Source organism: Sminthopsis crassicaudata, chromosome 3, assembly GCF_048593235.1.
Source record: "Sminthopsis crassicaudata isolate SCR6 chromosome 3, ASM4859323v1, whole genome shotgun sequence".
Lineage (NCBI taxonomy): Eukaryota > Metazoa > Chordata > Mammalia > Dasyuromorphia > Dasyuridae > Sminthopsis > Sminthopsis crassicaudata.
In genome coordinates, this window is record NC_133619.1 from 447,113,214 (window position 1) to 447,139,420 (window position 26,207).

At 33.3% G+C, this 26,207-nt stretch overlaps 1 protein-coding gene across 1 annotated transcript in view; it reads left to right on the plus strand.

Moving 5' to 3' along the window:
* The first annotated feature begins 1,728 nt into the window (after positions 1–1,728).
* LOC141562224 (sodium channel protein type 9 subunit alpha-like) overlaps positions 1,729–26,207 on the plus strand; it is a 100,504-nt gene continuing 76,025 nt past the window's right edge. The window contains exon 1 of the mRNA XM_074302214.1: positions 1,729–1,978. The gene's annotated coding sequence lies outside the window, so the exon portion shown is untranslated. The remainder of the gene's footprint in view (positions 1,979–26,207) is intronic.

Consider the following 26,207-nt stretch of genomic DNA (forward strand, 5'->3'; position numbering starts at 1 on the left):
AGAAAGTCAGCTAGAGAGTATGGGATTTCCATACTAAGTTCTCCATACCTGAATTATCATTAGACTACTTAACTCAGATGGTTAAGTACAATGGAAAATTAATGGTAGTGAAATCATGATATGATCATATTGAGATAAAGAGAACTCAAAAGTTCTCTTTTCATTCCCAAGGGAAATATGAATGTCAGGTCATAAGAGTAAGGAAGAGCAATAAAAATTTTTGAGAAATAATGGTAAACTAAAAGGTAAACAAAAGAAGTAAACATGAGGAGAAAAACTAGCAAAACACCAGATGTAAAAGAAAATATAATTCAGGGACAAAAGGCAATCTTAAAACATGGATGAACAGTAATAATAAAGCAGTGTCTTATAGAGCTAGACAAATACTGTAACAACAAAATTCATTTTGAAGAACATAGTAAGAAACTCACAAAGGAAAAAAAAGTGAATGTGTCATGTAAATATCAGGTTTTAAATTAGATTACAAAGCAACAGTCATCAACAATTGCTTAGCACTGAACAAAACAGAAAAACAATAAGCAGACAAGACCTACAAGTAAATAAACACAGTAGGGTTCGGTAAATTCAAGAGCACAATCTACATCTGCTTTAAAGAAATCTTGTTCAGAAATCTAGAAAGTGATTCAATAGAAAGCAGCTTTGGAGAAGTATCTGAAATCATTTACAACAATAGTGTCAAATAACAAGCATTTTCAACTTCAAATGGATATGTAAAATGTAAATAAAATAGCTAAAATAATTCAAAATAAGAAGTTGGAAATGAAAATAAGAGGAAAATCACAATGTTCAAGGATAAAAAAAATCAGCTGACTTAATCCTAGATGCCACATTTTAAGAGAATTTAGATGATCAACCTCTTTGTAGTTAATTATGGAGTCTAAAAGCAGTAGAACAAATTGAAAATATTTTCCACATTATATGGTCGTTTTTTACCCTTGCTTTTGTCCATCCCTTCTCCATCAGAGGAATGAAATTGAATTCCTTGTCTATTGGGAACAATGCATCTTCAACTTTAATAGTTTCATGACCTCAGATAGTTTTTATTTCTCCTAGAACTAATTTAATTACTTCATGTGGCCTGCAACTAAGTGGTTAGAGGACTGACTCAGGGAAGAGAGAACCGAGGACAAATAAAGAATTGGATAAATGTTAATGGAATAAATTTCTTCATTAAAAGAAATTATCTTTATAGTTAGGTCTTTTTAATCCTTTTGAGAAGCTGGAGTGCATGGACCAGTTGGGATGCTAAAAAGATAAGATGAATCTAAAGATCCTGAGACCATCCCAGTTCACTTTATGTAAAAACCAGGAAAAATCAAAGCAAATCAGCAACAACAAAAACCAATGTCTGATTATTGTTTAATAATATTTATTGGCTGATCAGTCTCACAAACATTCTATACTAGGTGTCCCCATCATCTGAATGAAATAGATTCTGACAGTAAAGGTGTCTCATGCTGCTTTTGAAGCCACAGTTCCTCTAAATGGGGTGCCCTCCCAGCCTTCCACAACTATTTAGAGGGTCTTGAGTATTACCAAGAACTATTAAGAAGTATTACTATCCTCTTTACAGCCACTCTCCTGAAGACAGGAATGGGAAAAAGATCTTGAAATTCAGGGACTATTTGAAAGGTGGACAAGGAATTAGAAAAGTTGCTGCCCACAGGAGGGCGGGGCTCTATTAGAAAGGCTAAGCTCTCAGGCTGCTGAGCAGCCTGCACCAGCTGTTGTTTCATACTCAGCAAAGCAGAGTTGGCTTCTTTTGATTACCAGCTGGATGGCTGCATCTCTCAGCCCCCAGACCCAAGCGCCTGCCAAGCAATCACAGCAGAGAGAAAGAAAGAGAGGGAACAGTGGGGAAAGAGACCCAAAAGGAGGAAGAATCTAACCCAGTGTCTTCCCAAACTACATTTATTCATTTGGAAGTAGCTAACTGTTATGCAGAGCATTATAGCAAGTAAGTGCTTTATCTCTTACTCTTTTAGTTCTGAATGGGAAGAATTTTCAGGATTGAATGTGGATAAAAATGAATAAGATGAATCTCGAGAGGCATAAATATTAGCATTTTTTTGTAGAAAGAATTTAGCAAATTTAGCTGATTACAAGTCTAATGTAAATAAATAGTTTGATGGGCCAGGAAAAAACACTAATTCAATAGAATAGAAAAGAACAGAATAATGTAAAAAACACAACAATTCAATATTAGGCTACATCAAGAGAAGTAGAGTTTGAATTCATTTGAGGTTTTGTCTTCAGTCCTGGCATCGCTATATTTTAAGATGCCATTGATAAGTTGAATCCATGTAATGAAATAAACCTTTTCCAGTTTTAGTTGAATTTGACTCTATTATTGGTACCCATTAAAGATACTGCAATAAAGTAATGTTATCAAATAGTATTCTAGGGGAAACCTACTTCCTTTATGGGATGGAAACACAAATCATAGTAATGAGATTATGGGCAAAATTCCAAGAGAGGGAACCATTATCATCCAGAGAGAGGACTTATGGGGACTGAATATGGATCACAATGCAGTATTTTCACCTTTTATTGTTGTTGTTTGCTTGGGTTTTTTTTCTTATTTTTTCACTTTTAATCTGATTTTGATTTTTCAGAATGATAAATAGGTAAATATGCTTAGAAGAATTGTACATGTTTAACTTATGTTGAATTACTTATTGTCTAGGGGAGGGGGAGGAGAAGGGAATGAGAAAAATTTAGAACAGAAGTTTTTGCAAGAATGAATGATGAGGGGCAGCTAGGTGGTGCAGTGGATAGAGCACCAGCCCTGAGGTCAGGAGAACCTGAGTTCAAATGTGACCTCAAATACTTAACACTTCCTAACTGTACAATCCTGGACAAGTCACTTAACCCCAATAGTCTCAGCAAAAAAAAAAAAAAAAAAAAAAAAAAAAAAGAAAAGAAAAGAAAAAGAAAAAGAAAAGAGAATGATGAAAATTATCTTTGCATGTATTTTGAAAAATAAAAAGCTATTATAAAAAAGAGACTATGAGCAGACAGAAAAACCCAAACATAGAAAAAAATGAAATGCTGATTTAATAGGTTTAGAGAAAGTATTGGGATCATTCTAAACTTTTTCATGTTCCATGTGCTACCAGAACTAATGACTTCAGGACAGTCTCATTTCTAGAAAGAACTTTATAGATATCCTAAATTGCATCAATAGCAACTTCATTTGGACTGAATTTGAAATAATTTTGCATACAGACCTTTAAAGAGAATTTTCTGAAGTGAGCTAGGAAACACAGTCTGATTCCTTGGTAAGAGTTTTGGGGGGGGTGGGGGGGAACAGAACACTAAAGCTAGAAAATAAAATTAGCCCCAAAACAACATGAGTGGGAGTCTAAGCCACAGCATCATTATAAACTAATCATTAAGATTAATTGATGAGTCCTAGATAAGGCATAGGTGTAAGCCAGAAATAGAAAAGATGAAGAAATAATGATCTAGAAAGAGTTCCAAGCTACTGGTCCAGAAATAGAAATGGGTCAAAAATTAGAGGAAAGTTTCTAGAGTGAGAAAGCTTAAAAAATTTCTCTGGTGAAAATCCCCATGCCTTTTTAAACTTCACTGGTTTTGAAGAATCCTAAACTTAGAACTAAATGAGACTATACATTTCAATCCCTTCATTTTACAGATGTGAGAAATTGAGACTCAGGGAGAATAAGTGACTAACTCAATGGGTTATTTGGTATAACTTATATAATGTACCATATGCATTGGTATAAGTGGAAATGATATAAGTGGAAAATGGTATAAGTGGGAAACATCAGAAGCAGAATCTTTTGATGACAGAGTCAGAACCCTTTTCACTGTACCACTTGCCTCCTTTATCCTATTAATGAATCAGCAAGCATTTATTATGTGTTTAGTACTGAAATAGACAATATGCTAGTTGATGAGAAGACAAAAACAAAGAATGAAAAAATACTCTCATTCATTTTGATGTTAAAACTTTTCTCCCTGTCTGTGGTTTTCCTAGTTTTTTGTTTTTGTTTTGTTTTGTTTTTTTTGTTAAGTAATCCAGGAATGTGTTTGTGTGTGTGAATCATGTTTAGAGCAGGAGTTTTCTAGGAGACTTCTGGGGGGAGACTAAAAGTAGAAATATCCTTTAGGGTTAGAATGTGGAAGTTCATTGATAGAAGCTGTTTTCAGTTCCCTAGAGTGTGTCTAGAAAAGCTAGGTGGCTGCTGGACAGTGTTGCCTGGAGTCAGGAAAACTCATCTTCCCGAATTCAAATCTGACTTAAGTCAATTCTTTCAGATTCTTTCATCTGTTCTATCTCTAGATAGAGAGTTGTGCCTGACTTAGGGGTTATTCATTTGGAACTTAATGACTAGCTTACATTGAAACTATGAATGACCCTTCCACTCATGTTGTTCTTGGACTAAATTTTTTTTTCTAGTTTCAGTGTTCTGATCTTTTTGGAGTAGGTGTGTGGGGGCAAATCTCAACAAGCAATCATACTGATGATTGTCCAGATAGTCCTCTGTCATTTACTAACTGTGTGACCCTGGATTGGTCACTTAATCTGCCTCAATTCCTTATCTGAAATGTGAACTGAAGAAAGAAGTGGCAAATCACTCCAGTATCTTTAGCTATAAAAAGATCATGAAGAGTCAGATATAACTATAAAATAAGAAAAGGATAATCATGGTGGGAAAACTTTATATAGATCCATATGAGAATTTGATGAAGTCATTATCTATGTTTAGTGGAGAGAAATTAATATTTGGAAATAAGTCAGCTATCTTAAAATATATGACGATATATAGTCAGACAGAAATGTGAGATTAAATAAGTGTCTTTCCAAAAGACAGAACTATGTTAGTGGAAATCATCTGGAGCTAAGTGTTAACTTGGGAGAAATAGCATGGTGCTGTTTTTCAATCATGTTGGATTCTTCATGTTATCTTTTTGTGCTTTTGGTTTGCTATTTCCTTCTCTACTTCAATTTACAAATGAGGAAACTGAGGCAAAAAGTATTAAATGACTTTTCCAGGGACACACAATTAATATGCTCTGTTGCCATATTTGAACTCATGAAAATGAGCCTAACTTCACACCTGCCACACTATCCATCCAGACAACTGTCCCATAGTGTGGTGGTTAAAAAAAAAAATTGGGTTGTGAGTCAGAAAAACCTGATTTCAAGTTCTGATATCTCTCCTGGCTTTGTGACTATATAAATTATGTACCCTCTTAACTCTCTAGGCTATTCTCTAAACCTTTTGGTTTTATGTGAAATCCTAAGCACCAACAACTCTTATAGAGAAGAAAAGCTCCAATAAAAAAGAACCATCTAAGAGAATTCTCTCAAAAGGGATTGTCTTATAAGATGTGAATCCTTTATCAGTGGAGGTGTTCAAACAGATATTGGTGAATCGCCCATTCAGATTTATGTGAGTGGTTGGAGAAAATGGCTTCAAAGAGCCCTTCCAAATTTCTTTTTGATATTATCATTTCTAAATGGTAAGAACAAAAGATCTAAGTTAGAAGGGGTCTTAGAGATCACTTAGTTCAGTGACCTCATTTTGTAATTGAGGAACTATGCACATAAGATTTGGTGACCTGTTAGAGGTTACATATGCAATACATGTCAGAGATTAGAATTTTAACCAAAGCTTCAGTGCCTCCAATTACAATTTTGCTTTGTTACAATATGAAGAACTAGAAAGATCTTATTTCAGTCTGAAAAACTTTTCCATATTTCCATATTCTGATTGATGGAAAAAATTTTGGCCATTGATTTGAGTATCCTTTTATGTATCAGCCCTGTTCTCATTCTGTACACAATGGTGTTAATATCTGTGGGAAAACATGGAGAAGTCCAAGTCACCAAGCACAAAAACACAAGTAATCCCTCCCCCCCCCCAAAAAAAAAGCTATTATGATCCACATTACTCAGCCAACAAGCATTTATTAATTACTTAAAGTTTAGCAAGCACCATACTACCAAATCAAAAATTAACCCACAAGGAATTTATATTCTGAAATGTTGAACAAATACATGAGGACATATATGCAGAAAAAAAAATATTGGTTATTTTGGAAGGAAAGAACTAATGATCAGGAGGATCAGGAATGGTCTAGGTGGTAATGTTTGAGCTAGACTTTGAAGAAAATTATTGATTTTAAGAAGTGGAGGTGTGGGGAGTTAAGGGATAAGGAGAAGAGACTATATTCCAGAAAAACTTGACAGTTTGTACAAAAGCATGGAGACAGAAAATGAAGAATTTTGTGGGAGTTACAATAAGAAAACCAGGTTTGCCTGACCTATTATAAACAAGAAGGTTAGTAATATATAATAAAACTATTAAATAGTTTGGAGAGAGAATGTGAAGGGCTTTGAATATCTAAAGAGTAGTTTATGCTTGATTCCTGAAGGAATAGATACACACTAACATTGGAAAAAGGGAATGAAATGATAAAATCTAAATCTAAGAAATACTCCTATAGCAGCTGAGCAGAGGATAGATTAAGGAGGGGAGAGTCTGGAGGCAAGGAAGCAGACTGGACAGTCTTAATTTTATGAATTAAGAGAAGGAAACTCATGCAAGAGATATTGTGGAGCAGAACTGGTAATTGATTGAATATGTGAGATGAGGAAGAGTAAGGAATCAATGATGAAGGATTTAAAATCTGGGCAACTAGAAGGGTGATACTTTCCTTAAGGGAGATAGAGAAATTTAGGAAAAAAAGTAATCTGGAAGAAAACATGAATTATGTTTTATATATAGTGAATTTGAGATTACTAGATATCCAGTTTAAAAAGTCTAATCACTGACATTAGACTGAAACTCAGAAAAAAGACCAGGAAGGAAAATGTGTCATCTTCATAGAAATGATAAGTAAATCCATGGAGTCCATGAGCGTGATAAGAGAGTTTAAATGTAGAAATGAGAATCCATAGGAGTACTTTGGAGTACACCCACAGTGTAGGGACATGATATGGATGATGAACCAGCAAAGAAGACTTAAAAGGATTAGTACAACAGGTATCAGGAGAACCAATAGAAACTAGCAAAGAGCAGATATAGCTAGTAGAGATATATAGAATATATAGCAGAGAATATAGAATAAAACTGAAGATTGAGAAAAAAATGGCTTTGGAAATTTAGGATCTCAATTTAAGAGAGAGCAGATTTAATTAAATGATGAAGTCCAAACTCAGAGTCCAAAAACTTGAAGAGAAAAGAAGTGAAAGATATGAGAAGAGAAAATAAGAGTCAGATTTTTCTAATTGTTTGACTTAAAAAAAATGAGGAAAGATATGGAAAATAGCTTGTAGTAATCATAGCATCAATTGAGGTTTGTTTTTGTTTATTTTAAGAATGGGAAAGAATTGATATGCTTATGTAGACAGAAGAGATTAAGTTAGAAAGACAAAAGGTTAGAAAGAGAAATCTAGGAAGATTTGCCAAATGAAATGGGAGAGAACAAGACCCAGGATATAATTATAGAGTTTAGCTTTTGCAAAACAAGTCAAAAAAAAAAAAAACTGAAGTAAAAGAGGAGAGAAAAGGGATGGCATTAAAAATTTTTGAGATGAAAAGTTCAAGAGAAGTATCTCATAGTAAATATTTTCTCAGTAAAGAAAAGGCAAGATCTTTTGAATGAGAATACGGGAAAATCTTAGGGTATGCTATATGAGAGGAACTATTGAACAGCTTCTATATGGCGTTCTAAAGAACAATGATTAAGGAGGAGTAAAATGATTGTCTTGAAGCAATGAAGACCCTTTAGAAATTTTGAGAGTCAGTGTGGTACAGTAGAACTAGCACTGGCTTGAATCTAGGTTCAAATACTATTTTAGATAATGCCTAACAAATCTTCAGTAAGGTTTTTAATTTTCAGAAGCGGCATTGAAAGGATTGAAGTAGATGGTCTCTGGTATCCTTTCAATCTCAAAATCTGTGATACTATGATCATAATATTATTTGGCTTACTTCAGAATCTCGGAGGGAAAACATTGTCTGGAGAAATATATTTTCAGATGTGGTTGTTCACAGAATAAACTTCATAGCCTAGAAATATATATATATATGTATGTATGTATGTAATACATATGAACATGTATAGAGGCACATACGTATACATATGTATATACACATCACTGAATCATATTTATATATATGTAGTATATTTATCTTTACATATATATACACACATACATACATACAAAAATACACACAATCTAATGTATGTAATATATAATTTAAAATCTAATACCTATATTTGTTTTTATCTATCTAGAATGTGAGGAGAATTTAGAGACAATCCAGTCGAAACTCTATTCATTTTATAGTTGAGGAAGTAGCTCCCAAGAGATTAAGTGATTTTCCCTGTGTTATACAGAGATAATGAACAACTTGATATTTGATTTCAAATACCCTTACTCCCTCACTTTTTATCTTAGATTCATTGCAATTGAGCCTATATGTTTGGACTTCTAAGTCAAAGATGTTTTACATCTTTTGTTATTTGTCTCAAGATAATTTTGTCACAGAAATAGAAGAAAATTATCTCATTTCAGAGAGTTCTGCTATAACTTTCATTCATTGTAGTAAGACAGTTTACATGATTAAAGAAAATTTAACAGAAAATGTGTTTCTCTGATGAAGAAACAATGCATTGTGTATATCATTCATATTCATATTAGTGATTTTAATATATGAAATCTAAAAAATAAACATGGTGGACTATTTATTTGTTTTTCAGGATGATGAGACTGATCTTATTAAATTTACTTGAAAACAAGAGACCAAACCTGAGATTTTATATGGGAAAAAGAGAGAATTTCTGACATCTACCATGGAATATTGGCAGTCATTAAATATTTATTGAAATTTTACTATGTGAAAGACATGCAAGGATATTCAAGGAAAAATAAGTTACATAGTAAACACTATTTTAAAACACCCTTTTATTTCCACTACCAATTAATATCTTCCTTGAATGAACTTAAAAGTTTTAAATGAGCTTTATATTTGACTCTTAAAGAAAATATTTCCTCAAACAGTCTAAAAGTTGAGATAGTTTTTCCATTTAAAGGACCCTTACAGACATGGATTAAAAGTGTCTGATATAGATTTTTGTCAATTCCTCCAAATCCAAATCTGGTGCTCTTTTCGTAATATCTACTCTTTGATGACCTTTGGATGATAGCTATACCATCATCTTTTTTTTTTCTTCCAAGCACCCCAGGAAGACTATGTTTTTGTTTTTATTTTAGTCATTTTTCAGTCATAATCAATTTTTGTGACCTCATTTGAAGTTTTCCTGACAGGGATACTGAAATGATTTGCCATTTCTCTCTCCAGTTCATTTTACCAATGAGGAAAGTGAGGCAAACATGTTTAAGTAACTTGTCTAGGGTCTGAGTAAGTGTCTGAGGTTGAAATCTGACCTCAAGATGAATCTTTTTGACTCCACTTAAGACATTCTAACCACTGTGCCACATAACAGCCCTAATAAACTTAGCTTGGAATAAACTGGCTGATTTTCTATGCATTGTCACTACCTATTGACTCAAATCAGAGTTTTTTTTAATCTTCTCTGGCCCACTACGAAACTGAAAACCATATTTATTTTTTCAGTCTCCCAGATCCATGAAGAAGTGTTATCTTTAGGTAAAGGAATAATGAGATATAACCAAAGAGTTAAAAATCTTTTACAATGCTGCTTCTCATAACAATTATTCTCTCTCTCTTGCTTTTTTTCTTTTTTTCTTCCCCCCCCCATTACATAGACTCCATGAAGTTGTCCATAGATGCTAAATGGGGCCTTTGGGAAAGATTTATCTATGTTTCTAAGAAAAAGGAGAATGAGGGTCAGAACATATTGTGAAATCTGCAGCACCCCCCCCTTAACTCCCATAGGATGTGGTAGGGATTCTGGGAGAAAAATTAGAGGTTGGAGAAGGAGATACCAGACTAGGGTCATAACCAGAAGAGAACAAATCTGTGTCTGAAAGGAAGGGGAACTATAAGAAGTAGCCCTGGGGATTTGACCCAACCTCCTCCCTCTGAGATACAAGTTTATATGTACCTTACAGTACCCCAGATGTAATACAGTGAGATGGGAAAAAAGGAGTGGTAGACAGTTCAAGGCAGCAGTTCAGGAATAGGAGGAGAAGGAAATTCCAAGATGATAGGGTCTCAAGAGAGCTCTTTTGGTCCCTGGCTGTGTGACAGTTGTTTTGTAAGAAGCAAAAGAAACATTCTTTTCTCTCTTTCTTCATTTCCCAGCCTGTCTGTTTCTAGAATCTGTCTCCTTGACCTGCTTTGAATGCCATTCTACTGAGGCCATTTGTTTTGCAGCTGGTGTTTACATGATGGATCTGGTTTGTCCAGAGCCTGCTGGAATCCAGCATGTAAGCAATCAGAAGTATGTTTAATACTATTAAATTCTGCATTTTAATGTCTGAATTATAATTTCTGTTGCTATCATAAATCTTACTAGATGTTAAGTTAGATAAGGATAGGGAGTGATTGCCATAGATAGATAGATAGATAGATAGATATAGATATAGATAGATAGATAGATTCTATACCTTCCAAACATTCATACAACACTCCTCTGAGGGAACTGAAGAGATTAGAGAAGACAGTGGTACTGGGATTTGCTTGAACCATAAGGACTCCTTCTTGTGATTCAATTCTGAGTTAGTTGCTCTTTTTATTCAATTATGGGTCAAATCCAATATCTGTCCTGTAAGACAACTATTCAATTATGAGAATTGTGAGAAAACTTTATTGTATTCTTTGACTAATACCTGCATGTCTGGAAATCTGGACCTCCTCTATCTCTTGCTTAGACACCCTTAACTAAGGACCTAGGTTGTACTGGCCAAAAATCCAGTCACAACTGAAAATTAATGAAAGGTGTTTTCTCACAATCAAACATTATCACAAATAAGCCATAGGTATCATTTGAAGACCAGCCCCAAGTGGTCTAATCACATGTAGTTCCCAATGCTCCTTTATTTACAGATGCATGGGGGGAGTGGGACACCTCTTATTCTGATTCCAGAGAATTGTACCTGTTCATGCTTCTCTTCCCAACTTGGAAAGTCCTTAATCTTTCCTCCTATTAGAAGTAAGATTACCTAAAATTGTATACTAGTTAATTGTTTGCTTTAATTAATTGGTCTTATTTGAAAAGTGATTTTGATGCGTAAAAGTGTCACCCCAGTATTCTGCATCCAACATCAAAGCTGTCCCAGTATTCTATATCCAATGTCAAAGCTGAGAAAGATTACTGGTCCCCGTTTGTTAGCATTAATTAATATGCTTGAAGTTCAATTTTTTTCTTTCCTCAGTCATTTCATCTTTCTCCTACCACACCACTCCAAAGATACTTAATAGTTTGTCATGAGTCTGTTTTAGTTATCCTGTGTTCCTTGGACTGTGATATATTTTACCTGAAATTATCTTCTATCCTCTCTATGTATATTGTGTAGGTGTAATTGTCTCCTCCATTAGATTGTGCATTTGACACTATTTGTATCAGAGATTGGCACATTGCCTGGTTTGTAGAAAACATTTATTAAATGCTGACAATTACTGTGCAGAGTTGGTATATGTGTGTGTATGTATATATATATATATATATATATATATAATAAAAAGATTTGCTTCAACCTGTTATCTAACTTTCATTACCAATAAGTAGCATTTATGCCATGTCTATTGTGTGTCAGTCATTGTGCTAAGCATTTTGCAAATATTATTTTATTTTGTATTATAGCTTTTTATTGACAGAACATATACATGGGTAATTTTTCAACACTGACCCTTGCAAATACTTCTGTTCCAACTTTTCCCTTCCCTCCCTCCATCCCCTCCCCTATATGGCATGCAGTCTCATACATATAAACATGTTAAAGTATATCTTAAATACAATATATGTGTGGTCTACCTGCCATCTGGAGGAGGGAGTGGGGGGAAGGAGGGGAAAAATTGGAACAAAAGGTTTTGCAATTGTCAATGCTGAAAAATTACCCATGCATATATCTTGTAAATAAAAAGCTATTAAAAAATACAATATATGTGTATAGATCCGTACAGTTCTCTTTTTATACAAGAAAAATTAGATTCAGAAGGTAAAAATAATCTGGGAAGAAAAACAAAAATGCAAGTAGTCTACATTCATTTCCCAGTGTTTTTCTCTGGGTGTAGCTGTATCAATTGGAACTGAATTAGATCTTCTCGTTGTTGAAGATATCCATTTCCATCAGAATATATCCTCATATAGTATTGTTGTTGAAGTGTATAATGATCTCCTGGTTCTGCTCATTTCACTCAGCATCAGTTCATGTAAGTCTCTCCAAGCCTCTCTGTATTCCTCCTGCTGGTCATTTCTTACAGAACAAGAATATTCCATAACATTCATATACCACAATTTACCCAACCATTCTCCAATTGATGGACATCCATTCAATTTCTAGCCACTACCAAAAGGGCTGCCACAAACATTTTGGCACATACAGGTTCCTTTCCCTTCTTTAATATCTATTTGGGATATAAGCCCTGTAGTAACACTACTGGATCAAAGAGTATGCACAGTTTGATAAATATTATTTCATTTAATCCTCACAATAACCCTTGAAAATAAGTGCTATTATTATCTTCATTTAATTATTGAGTAAAACTGTATGTTGGAAATGAAAGTTCAGTAACTCATACAGCCAACCAGCAAAGCATAATATTCCGACCAGTCTCCCAAACACTATTCTGAATCCTTACCACCAACCTTATCACACTCACCTGAATCGGCAGCCAACCAGTAGAACCACCATTCAATATTATTGGCCAACTAATCACAGTATCTGAGGCCAGAGTAAAAATAAGATATTCTTGACAAAATTTTAAATTCTTTGTTTAAAATGCTTATAATTCTCCCATAACTAACCCTATCTATGGCTTCTGCTTCCCTTCCTTCCTTCCTTCCTTCCTTCCTTCCTTCCTTCCTTCCTTCCTTCCTTTATTCCTTCCTTCCTTCCTTCCTTCCTTCCTTCCTTCCTTCCTTTTTTTCTGTCTTTTTTTGCTTTACTTTTGCTTCTTTGCTTTATTTTTCTCTATTTTTCTCTCTATCTCTTTGTTACTTCTTTTTTTTCTTTCTCTCTTTTTCTTCAAAACAAGGATTCATTAACATGTGAGCTACCTTTCATTTCACAGATGAAAACTCTTTTATGCTTCAATAGGTAAAAAACAATCTTCCAATGATCTAAGCTAGGCAGACATCAAAATAGACATCAAATCCTTTTAGCTTAGTAGTATATGTCACAACAATAGCATTCTATGCCTTGAGTATTGAGCACCTATTTATCTCAATGCCAGAGACATTGGCATCAAACTAGAATGGTTAATACTCTCCTGTTAATTGGAAAACTATTTTAGATGATTAATATATCAATATATCTCTCAGATTGGCTAAGATGACAGGAAAAGATAAAGATGAATGTTGGAAAAACTGGGACACTAATACATTGTTGGTGGAGTTGTAAACTGATTTAACCATTCTGGAGAACAATTTAGAACTATGCCCAAAGGGCTATCAAACTGTGCATATCCTTTTATCCAGGAGTGTCTATACTGGGCCTGTAAAAAGAGATCATAAAAAAGGGAAAGAGGCCCACCCATGCAAAAATGTTTATAGCAGCCCTTTTTGTAGTGGCAAGGAACTGGAAAACTGAGTGGATGTCCATAGTTGGTAAGTGGCTTAATAAGTTATGGTATATGAATATTATGGAACATCATTGTTCTGTAAGAAATGATCAGTGTGATGATTTTAGAGAGGCTAGAGGAGACCTAGAGGAACTGACTGAGTAAAGTGAGTAGAACCTGAAGAACATTGTACACAGCAGCAGCAAGATTATATGATGATCAATTGTGACAGATGTGGCTCTTTTAACAGTAGAGGTGATTCAGGCCAGTTCCAATGGTCTTATGATGGAGAGAGCCATCTGTATCCAGAAAGAGGACTGTGGGAATTGAGTGTGGATCACAACATATTATTTTCACTTTTTTGTTTTACTTTGCTTGCAATTTGTTTTCTTTCTCATTTTCTTTCTCTTTTTGATCTGATTTTTCTTGAGCAGAATGATATGTTTAACATATATGGAATTACTTGCCATCAAGAGGAGGAGTGTAAGGGAGGGAGGGAAAAAAATAGAAACACAAAGATTTGCAAGGGTGAATATTGAAAATTATCTATGAATATGTTTTGAAAATAAAAAAGCTTTTAAAAAGGAAAAAAAGTTTATTTTGTGAACAAATGTAAATATTCTTTGTCTCTCCCCACCTTATCAAATTGGCCAGAAAACAGAAACATAAAAATAATCCACATGTAAAGTCTTAGTGGGATTCATTGGGGAAAAAATTTATTTTATCTAATTATGGTTACAAAGCACAAACATGCAAGTTACTTCAGTTTTTCCTAGTGCTTCTGCAATGTTTGCATGCTATCCTAGGCCTATAATAAGGTCTCATCCCTCATAAGTGTGTTAAATAAGTGATCTCCAAAGTATCTATCCAAATTATCTATTTCTATCAAAAGTATTTTGGCAGCTAGGTGGCATAGAAGCTAGAACATTCAGCTTGTAGTCAAGAAAACAAAAATTCCTGAAATCAAATCACTCTTAAGACTAGTGATAATTATGTGACTCTGGGCAAGTTACTTAACCTATTGGTCCTAGTTTCCTCATCTATAAAATGATCTGGAGAAGGAAATGGTAAACCACTTCAATATCTTTGCCAAGGAAACCCCAAATGGGATCACAAAGAGGTGGATGTGACTGAAGAAATGAATAAACAACAATTTCTATCAGAAAAAAAGTTTGAAATTTTCCCTTCAATATCAATATGCTTACTTATAAATAACATATAGTACAATATTAATATTTTCCTCATTACAAAATGAATGTAAATAGACTTATAAATAATATATATTTTTTGTTTTTTCTAAACAGATTTATTTTTGCAGTGAGAACAATGTTTTTGAGTAGGCCTCATTATTTTTGCAACACTTGCATCAACACTTTGTAACTCAATAATTCAAAAGATTGGTCCCAGATTCATTGCTGATAAACCAGATGTCTGACGGGAATGGACTTTTAGTCAGCCAAATTTGCCCATGAGGTGGATAGAATCACTCTGTCAGCATGTTGATGACATTTCCATCCTACTGAGATCCAGGTGTCTCTTATATTACTTGGGCTTGGCAAAAAACTAGTGAAATAAATATATAAACAGATATCCGGAGAAAGATATTCTTTATTTAAATTATATATACTTATAAATATATGGTACGTGTGTATATTTGTTTATGTATACACATACACTCTTCTATTCTTGATACAGCTGAGATAATAGAGGAAGACCTTAGATCAATGCTGTTGACTATGCTTAGCCAACTTCACTGTGGGGGCTGAATCATTCTGTCACTGCTATTTACATATTTCTGAACATGTCCACTCCATACATCCTCTTCATGGGGTTCTAATGGCAGTCTGATAGTTGTGCAAATCTCCTTTTGGTCAGAGGCACAGGTTTTTTGTGAAAGAATTCACAAACTTGAAGAGTTTTAGGTGCTAAAAATGGAAGTTTATTGTTGGATGAGAAGTCAGCTTTGCTAGAAAAACTGACTTCTTCAGTGGCAAAGTTCTACTAGGGAAATGAGAAGAGAATGTCTTCTCATTGGGCAGGGTCCTTGTAGCTATACCGGTACTTTTGACCTTCTGCAAAGAAGTGAGTTTAGAAATATCCTTTAATAGGGACTCTTGAGGCTCCAGTTTCAGGTTGAAAAGAAAGCCAAAGTCCCCATGTCTAGATTTCCAATTGAATGGAAATCATTTTTTGAAGGCTTCTGGAATTTTGAATTTCCTGAAAAGGGTCTGCATCCCCAAAAGATCAATGGAGTGATTTGCCTTAGAAAAGGCCAGCTTGAGAAACACAGACTCCATGGAGCCTGGGAGACCCTGATCTCTCAGATCAAAAGGGGACACAATTTCAGAGTCATCATTTTACAGATTAAAGAGAATACAATTTCACACCCCTGTCACTCTCACTCACCTGTCTTATTATTACTATTACTTTAAATTTTTTTTACTCTGCCTTATTGGCTCAGGACTGAAACAGCTGTCTTTGGGGATTTACTTATTCCTAGTATTTTCTGAAACACACTGCCCAAGGAAGGAATTGTAACTTTGGGCAATTCATTTCAAACTGCATTTGCATTCAATTGAATTGAATTGAAATGATTTCCTGTAATCATCCCTTCATTCCTAACCCTTAGGTCTGAGACCAGAATAGAGCTTTGTTCTTTCTCTAGATTTTTTTTTTAATGGTTCCTGCTTCCCGGAAAAAACAGTAGAGCCTTTGATAAGTGGATTGTAGCCTCTTTTAAAGTTTTTGCCCACTAGTATAGTTTGTATTTGAAGACAGACTTCAGAAACATAAATATTGGAAGAGAAAGCTGTACAAATTGAAATACTGTACAAACATTCTAAAGTTGGGGACATGGCTATATTTATTTATCTGTTTGTTTGTTTTGTTTATTTATTTATTTTCATATATAGTTATATACATTTTCTAATAGCAACATGTTAATATTTTCCCATTCAAAAAGGATGCAGAGCATTTTCACATATAAAAAATATTAATTAGCAAACACATCTTTACATGTAGTAGGTCCCAAAAGTCTTAGTTCAGTTTTATGCTCAGAGATTAAAGCTGTCTTGAAAGTTATAAGACACATTCTACATGAAGGAATATGTTATGGGAACCAGAAACCAATATTAAGTGTTAAATTGTGCAAACTAAACAGGAAAAACATTCTACTGAAGTGATGACCATTATTATTATCAGTACTAGTAGTAGTAGCAGTAGTTGTTGTAGCAGTAGCAGCAGCAACAGCAGCAGCAATAGCAGCAGTTGGAGTAAGAGTTGATATAATAGCAGTAGCAGTAGCAGCAACATTTTTACTAGGAGTGGTGATACTATGAATTCCCTATGTGGAAATTCTCTCCACTAATGATGAGTTGATTATCAATTCTTGTGTCATAGCCTTTTTTTTTAATTATAAGTAGTATTTATTTAAAACCATCAACAAGCATTATCAATAATGGAGATAACATTGAAGTTTTCCCAGTATGATCAGGGATGAAGCACTATTATTCAATATAGTACTAGAAATGTTACCTTTAGCAATAAGAGAAGAAAAAAATTAAATGATTAGAATACCAGATCTCAATCATATTATAGAGTAGTACTCATTAAAATTATTTGCTACTGGTTAAGAAATAGAATGCTAGATCAGTGGCTAGATCAGTGGAATAAACTTGATACTTAAATTGTGTCATAGCCTTAGTGAGTTGCCTGAGGACAGTTTAATAAGTTGCCATTTTCCTGATTTAACTAATGTGTTTAGGTTTTGAAAAGAGACAGGACTTGAACCCACATTATTCCAAATTTCTAGGACATTATGTGCTACTGGTCAATTATTATTCACATGTTTGAATAGAATTAATGGTCACTTAAAAAGGGGAAGAATTAACTGATGAAGAATATATTTCAGCTCCATTACTTTCTGTACTATACTGTACTATATCAAGCAAACAGGACTTCTTCCTTAGTGTTGCTTCTTTATTGCAAATTTACGGGAGCACATCAAAAGGAGAGTTGGGGAAAACACAGTGATACATAACACCAAAGGCACCTAATCTGATTGTAGCTTCATTGTTTTAGAACTGGAAGGATCTTTAGAAGGCATTAAATTTAACTCACTTCATTTTACAAAATGAGTTGAGACACAGAGAATATTCAGGATGCATTTTAGCAAATTTCTGAAATAGGTTTCAAATCTAAGTCTTCAAAGCTCTAGTTCTAATGTTTTCTCTATTGTCCCATACTATTCCATATTCTACAAATTATAGAGCTTTTCAATATGGGATCTTGTTATCTTTTATATATTGATTCTTTTTGACCTTCAGTTTGGAGGACAGAATGTGCTAACTTTCATTGAAAAGCCAGAAAAACTAAGGCAAGATAGAGATGAGAAAGTATTTAATAATTTATTTAAAAGGGAGAGATTTACTGGGACCAAATGGATCCATGGTTTGGTCCCAGGGCTGAATGAGACAATAGTCTTCAAGAATCCAGCAAACAATGTGAGTTCTCAATGACATATACAAGTAGCTCAGACTCAGGGGGTAGACTGAAGCAGGGATGCAGTCAGAATACTGAGAGGAGGAAAGTGACTCTCACAAGGTGAGGGAATGACTTAATGGGGGGAGGCATCCCACAGATGGGGAGAGGCATCTTGATAAGATTGTATCTGACATTATGGTAGCTTGGGATGGGGAGAGACATTCTGATATTCCAAAATATAAGATTTTTTATCCTTATCAAGTATTCTGATAAAGAGGGAGGGATGATTTTGCAGGAATGAGCAGAACAATTATAAACTGAGGCAGAACAATTAGAGAAACTTAGTCAGGATAATTAGGGAAATTAAATCAGGACAATAAAAGAAAGTGTGCCATAACATCATAAGCTTTTTGGTAACCCTATTCCTAAACTTATTCATTGAGAGGGGAGAAAAGGATAATGAATCTAATGGATATACTTGAACTATAAATCTAAAAAATGTGATCCCTATCTCTGAGCTCCAATTTGCATAAAAATTATCTGATCAAATATGATTTGATATAGTTTATCTGTTTATTAAGGACAGCTGCTGTATCATTGATGCCAATAATTGGAGTTTGTTGCTATTTATTATTTTGTCTGTATCATTGTATTGTTTATGTGACCAAAGTATAAGATTTGTGCTTAGAAAACTTTTGCTCCATAGATACATTGAATCCACTCAATTTTCAAAATTCTATTTCTTCAAGTAATATTATGTAAATCAAATTTAATTTCCACGAGTTACAACTGGTAAAAATAACTTAACATTTTAATTCATACTTCTTCAGACTTATATTTCTTACTTTGAGTGTGAAGTCCAAGTTAGCCCCCTGGAGGCCCTAGCATCAGACGGAGTCAGGATAAACAAATGTCTTTGGTCTTTAGGGGAAGAAGTGAAGGGGATCGCTCACGTTCTCCATTGATCAACCTCTCTTCTCGTTGTCCTCCTCCAAAGTGACTCTGGCCTGTCTTACTCCACCACCTAATCCCTCCTACAATTATCTATAGACACCAAAAGATTCAGCCAGCACAGAATAGTGGGAATGGCCATTTTTCCAAGCATACCCCAATAGAGTATTGTCCAATAAGTAATTAGCCTTAAGTGCTCAGTTGTCTAATTGCAGTGTACCTATTCAGAGTTTCAGCCCTTTACATTTGAGATAGAAAGATCTAATGTCAATTTAAGATCCTTTAGAATTTTTAATGTATTCAAAAATAGGTAGCTTCACAATATTTTCAAATGATCATATAAATGCATGTATTGTTTTAAATGGACTAAATAAGCTAAGAACACCATATAATAAAATTATAGTTTGCTATTGTGACTAGGTCACCAAGCAAGATTTGTGATTTGCTTGATACTTAAATAATAACAACAAATTTATATAGTGCTTACTATGTACCAGATGCTCTACTAAGTGCTTTATAAATATAATATTTAAATGTGAAAATAAATCATGGAGGGAAATTTTATTATTATCTCCATTTTATAGTCAGGAAACAGATGAACAACATTAGTGCTTGTCAAAGATCACACATCTAGTAAATGTTTCAAGCTAGATTTGAACTTAGATCTTCCTACAGCCACATCAGTGCTCTATCTGCTAAACTATCTAGCTGCCTTAGGTTTAAAATAATTATTCAAATAAATGTTTCTGTGTTCCATGTATGTCTAAAAATATGCATTAATACACTTGAAACTGTTCTCATCCAAGAGGCTTTTTTGATGGAATATTTATTATTTAAATGAATTTCAAAATATTTTCACACATCTTATACAATAATTTAATTCATCAATTAGTATTCTCCTATACAGAGTTCTGCTTTGATGGCTATAACTATAAACTGCAAAGGCTTTAGATACATGACTCACAACATACAAGTCTATGTTCAACTTAGTTAAATTTAAAGATAAGAATCATCATCATCACCAATTATATTGGCTGTGATGTGACAAATTTTCTTAGTCATAGCAAGTCATAAATGCTCATGCATGCATTGGTGGAGAGACTAAAAGCTTAAATTGAACCAAAACATTTATGAAGCCCTGAAGAAAAGAGGAAATTAACAAAGACAGGTTTGTTTGGAGGTTTTTTTTGTTTATTTGTTTGTTTTCCAAATCTTGCCTGTTTACCCAAGTAATAGATGTTTCCCAAATAGTTACTTTTAAAATATAGAGTTGAAGAAAGAGTCCTTAAATTTTGTGTCATGGAGCCAGTTGGCAGGAAGGCAAAACTGATGGATCCTTTCTTAGAATAATGTTTTTAAAAGCCAAAAGTAAAATGTATATCATGTCAACAGAACTCAGTGATTAATGAAATTAAATATCTATAATTTTACCTTGTGCAAGTTCGTAGCCTCTTAAAATCTTATCCATCGGCTCCAGGTAAAGAATCACTACATAGAGACTGGAAGGAGAGTAAAATAAATCACGGTCAGAAGATCTATGTTCAAATGCTGTTTTTTGATGCTTACTACCTATATAACCTTAGACAAGATACTTAATGTACTAATTTTCCTATTTATGCATTGAGTTGGAGTAGATCAGGGATTGTTAGTAAACTTATTTTAAAATAATTGGATTCCTATATATTTTACTTTATATATTTTTAAAATTGATTCTGAGAAGAGGTCAATAGAGTTCACTAGATTGCCTAAAGACATTTTTTAAAAATTGGTTATTAACAATTGGCCATGATAAACTTTTAGATATCTTCAGCTTTAATCTGGAAATCTTTGTCCTAAAATTCGTATGATATCACCATCTTGTGGTGAATATGGATAACACACCTTTCCTAACCAACTAATCAAAAAGAAAGCCCCCCCCCAAAATAATAATTACTACTTTTCTCTCATAACTGAAGTTGTGCTGTTTGGGGAATCCTCAATTTGATTTTTGGAAGTTCAAACTTCTCAGATCTTGCAAGTAAATTATAAAATAACAGGTTGCATGCAAATAAGCATACTAAAATATGTAAAAAGTTATTTTAGAGAACTTAAACTTGTATGCAATATATTTAAACCATGTTCTCACTCCTACAGTGATAAAAAGTCAAATGCTTTTGCCACTGAATTTAAACTGCAAAGAAGGAGTACTTAAAAAGATTAAGATATGCTATAGTTTGGTTGTCAATGATACATGATTTGAAGTGAAACATGATTTCTTTGAGGTCAAAGAAGTTAAGAATACTGTCATGGTATTGTGTTATATTGGAAATAATAGGGTTCCATTTAGAACCAGTGAGACTTTGATTGAATACTGCTGTACATTTTTGATCATAGTGTAAAATGTTGGGTTCTATGCCCTTAATGGATCTTTCCAGTCTAAATCTCTGACTCATTTATAAGATTTTGGACAAATAAATTTTTTTGCTCAACCTTTGCCTTCTTAATTGCAAAATAATGGTGTTACTCTAAGTGATCATTAAAGATTGCTCCAACTCTAAATCTATAAGATGGTTTAAAAAATAGGTGAAAAAAAGGAAAATGGTGAAGAGAATAACAATAATAGCAGTGAAGAGATATAAAAAGGCATGCAAAGAAAATAACCTCAAGAATTGTGACTGAAAAGAGAATTTTGTATTTAATTTTTTAAAGGAGGAAATATGATAAAAATCAAGGTCTCAACTTTCAAGTTAATATAGTTGTTCAAAGGTGGGAATAGGGACTTTCTAAAAAACACAAAAAAGACTTCATCTGATTAATACCCAGCTGCCTGGGTGACCTAACAGTGGTACCCTTTGTTACTTTTAACTATTAGGAAAAGGAAAAGGAAAAGAGGAAAGGAAAAGTTTGAGCTACTTAGTGCTTTGGGATATTTGCTTCCAAAACCATTTTATTGCTTTGAACTTTGAACATCTCCTTCAACTTTGCTTTGGAGAGTTTAGCTAACATTTTGAAAAGCAGTTTGTTTCCCCAATAAAAAAATTTTCTTTCAAATTAAAACATTTGTCAATGTTTCCGTGTGACTGCTATCAGCTTGATAAAATAGTTGGTTCATGTTGATACATTTCTGAACATCATGAAATAAGTTACTTTTTTATTAAGACAAAATGCTATACATTAGGTCCAAGATAAGCATATCACCCTCCTACTTTTTGAAGTTAGAATGATATGAGTGAAGAAAAAAAACATGAACATTTGTACATTAGAATGCACAAAATTGGTTAGCAAGCATTTATTTGAATGGTTACAAGGTTATGTTTGCTTTGTCAGGCTTACTTTATGAACTTAAAAAGAAGAAAGGGAAAAAAATTAAATTTTGTTCCCTGATTTAAATCTGTAATATGGTCAGAATGAAGTAACAAAATTTCACCCTCTCCATGAACATGAAATGTTTTCTTCCTAAAGTAAGTAAGTGCAATTTTCTCTCCTCAATTTATGACAGCCTTGTTACTTTCTTTGCCCTTAGAAAATTTCACCTTGTGCCAACCATCTACTACAGTGTTTAGAATGGAACAGACACTTAAATATGAATTATTTAAAAATGAATTATTTCATTTTAATTTACAGTTTGGCATAATGTATAAATATATGACCTAGCTGTTCAATTAACATTCCTAAAATTTAGGTTTAACCTTGGAAATGCTCTCTTTAAAAAGTTCCCTATTAAGTGGGATAAAATAGACACTCTTCTATTTGACTTTTCAAGCCCTTGGCATTCTGGCCCCAACCTTTCTTTCCAAGTTCTATGTTTTAACCAAATTATATGTGTTGGTGTTCCTCTAAAATAACTTACCATCTCCCACTTCCATACCTTTGCACAGGCCCACATCTACCATGCCATTATTATGATTCATTGTCTTTTTTCCTCTGCCTCTTGAAATCCTAAGTAGAGCTTATTTTACTTCCTACATTAAACCTATCTAAGTATTCAGTTAATAGTAGTAACACTATAGTATTATTAGTAATAGTAGTAATTCAGTAATTTAGCTCAGTGCCAATGTAGTTAACCTTGCATTGGCTATGTATACCTATTTTTTTCTATTTCATAAAATAAATCATTTGAAGGTAGAAGCAGTATTAGTTTGATTTTTGATGCCTAGTGACTAACACGTAGTAAGTACTTAACAAATGCTTACTAATAGATTTTTAAAAATATTATAATGATTATTTGAAGATTATGCAACATAAGAAACATTTATGTTATAATTATTCCACTATTAAAAAATTAGATTACTTCTATGGATTTCACTTTGATAGCCTTCCCTTGTCTGGTGCTGATCATAGCTTACACGTGTGTTAACTCTGTGTCTTTCTTGAGTCTTTTTTGTTTATTTTTTTCTTTCATTCTTTTCATGAGGAAATTCAAATATTTCTACTATAGACAATGGTTTATTTTTAAGATCCCAACTAATCTCCGAGAGTAGTTTAAACTGGAAAATTAATCAGTCTTTCAACATATGATATGGAGAAATTTTCCATCAATTTGCAAATTTGTGCTTTTTTCTGAATACCAACTTTCCCCAGCAAACTAGCTTGACAGTGAATTTGGGTATTCTCCCACTGTTTCTATTAGAGATCTTCTCAGCTGAACCTATCATTAGTTGAGAGGATTTCCTGAGGTCTGAGCTGAATGATTTAAAAGTTACGAGTATATTTACCTTCTCCATTCTGAGATTCCAAAGCATAAGCTGTCAATAAATTTGGGTCCAATTCAAAAATCAATAACAATAGTGTATTACTTAAGCATCATTTTTGGTGGATTGTCAGCTAAATTCTGATATACGATATGTTAATGTATGATATGTCAATATATATTATGATTTTATAATGTGTATTGAGGTATGAGTTCTTAACATGTTCCTTAGTGTGCAATTAACATGTTTGAGTTGTGTTTCTTTAGGGATAGAAATATATAATTCATAATTCTTTTATATTCTTATATTTCCCTAAGTAACTTATTGTCAATTTCTGCCTTTATCAGAATAATATTTATTATGGAATTTATACACTGAGAATTACTTCTGCCACTGTACTTTAACAATAATGGTTGGTTTTTGGTTGAATATACTTGTACATACTTAGTGAAATAATCAATTGCCACTAAGATATAATTGATATTTTTCTTATCTTCTTCAGTTATTAAAATCCAATCAATGTAGATAAATTACAGAGTTTTACTAGCTTTTGTATTCTCTAAATAAGTATTATGAGATATCACTTTTCCATGAATACCTCATAAACAAATTGTATATGCAAGAATGACATATGGTATCACATTAGGCTCATTATCAGCTCCAGTCGACTCTTTCCATATACCTATATCCTTTCTTTCATCTTCCAGCCTGTATATCTGGAAATCACAAATCAAAATGAGCTTCACTATATGTCTTCCAAGACCTCAATTCTTCAATTCTAGAATGATGCTCCATAATCTCTATAATCCATAGAGATCTTCCTAATCCTTCTTGGAACTCACCAACCTAGGACACCTTGTTATATAGAACTTATATATAAATACTGGCTTAAAACTTTTGGAACTTGGGTTTCTAAAATTAAGCTGAAGTATTACATTTTTTGCTACTTTATTTTTGGGAAGCCATTAAAAGAGACATATACAGAGGAAAACTCATATATTTGCTTATGATATATTTGGTAATTTCACATAAGGATATTAATGCCATTATATTTATCTATTGCTATATTTAACTTTTGAAGAATAAGAATAACCAATGAAGAAAATTTAGCAGAAGTCGTACCATGGTACAATGAACAGCATGTTGAATTATTAGGATCAGGATTAAGTTCCTAAATTTCACATTTTTTACCTAGGTGACCCTGGTTGACAACAACCTGGATCTCAATTTACTCTTTAATCTAATGAGGTGATGGTACTCCATGATCTCTAAGGTCCCTTCTAGCAATATGTATGTATATGTGTTTGTAATCCTGTGACACATTGATGAGTTTATCAGGATTGAGGAAATTTATGTGTATATTTTCCCACGGATCCAGATATGTGCCACTTTGTTTTTCTATGTATCCAGATGTTACAGTTTACTTTCTTACTAGGTAAATTATTCAAGTTTTGTAGAGAATTGTTACCAAGTTACATCATGATAGCTTTCATTTGGCTTTGTTTTGCTGTGTGATAATATGGTAAACCCACATGATACAACATAAGATCTACAAAAGATACTTTGACCTTCTGTGACATAACATTTTCCTACATGAATGTTTCCCACTTTACCCCATCAAATACCAAAGGCTATTTAATAATGTTACCCATTGATGGCTAATCTTTTAATTGTGGGAAGAAAACTGTGCTAATAATATTGGAATGTTGTTTTGATTCATTCAAAAAGAATGAAATAAAGAAAGGGGGGAAAGGCAGCTATTCAGAAATGTGAAAAGAACCAGACTTGGGAAAAACTGCAAAAATCAAATAGACATTTTTGCTTGCCTTGACATAAGGAGCTTAGTTGTAAAGGAGGCAGATGGGAGTGGATGGGAATATCAGAAGAAAAATTCTGAATGCACATAAATCACAAATGCATTTTTTAAATTATTATTATTAAAGCTTTTTATTTATAAAGTATATGCATGGATAATTTTTCAAACATTGACTGTTACATAACCTTTTGTTCCAAATTTCCCTCTCCTTCCCTCCACTCCCTCCCCTAGCTGGCAGGTAGTTCAATACATGTTAAATATGTTGAAATGCATGTTAGATCCAATGTATGTATATATTATATATATATATGTGTGTGTATATATATGTGCATATATATATATATATATATACACACACACATCTATAGTTATCTTGTTGCACAAGAAAAATCAGATCAAGAAGAAAGAAAAAAAAAACTGAGAAAGAAAACAAAATGCAAACAAATAAGAGAGAGAGTTAGAATGCTATGTTGTATTCCATACTCTTCCCATGGTTCTTTCTCTGGATGTAGATTACTCTCTTCATCACTGCACAAGTGGAACTGGCTTGAATCATCTCAGTATTGAAGAGAGCCG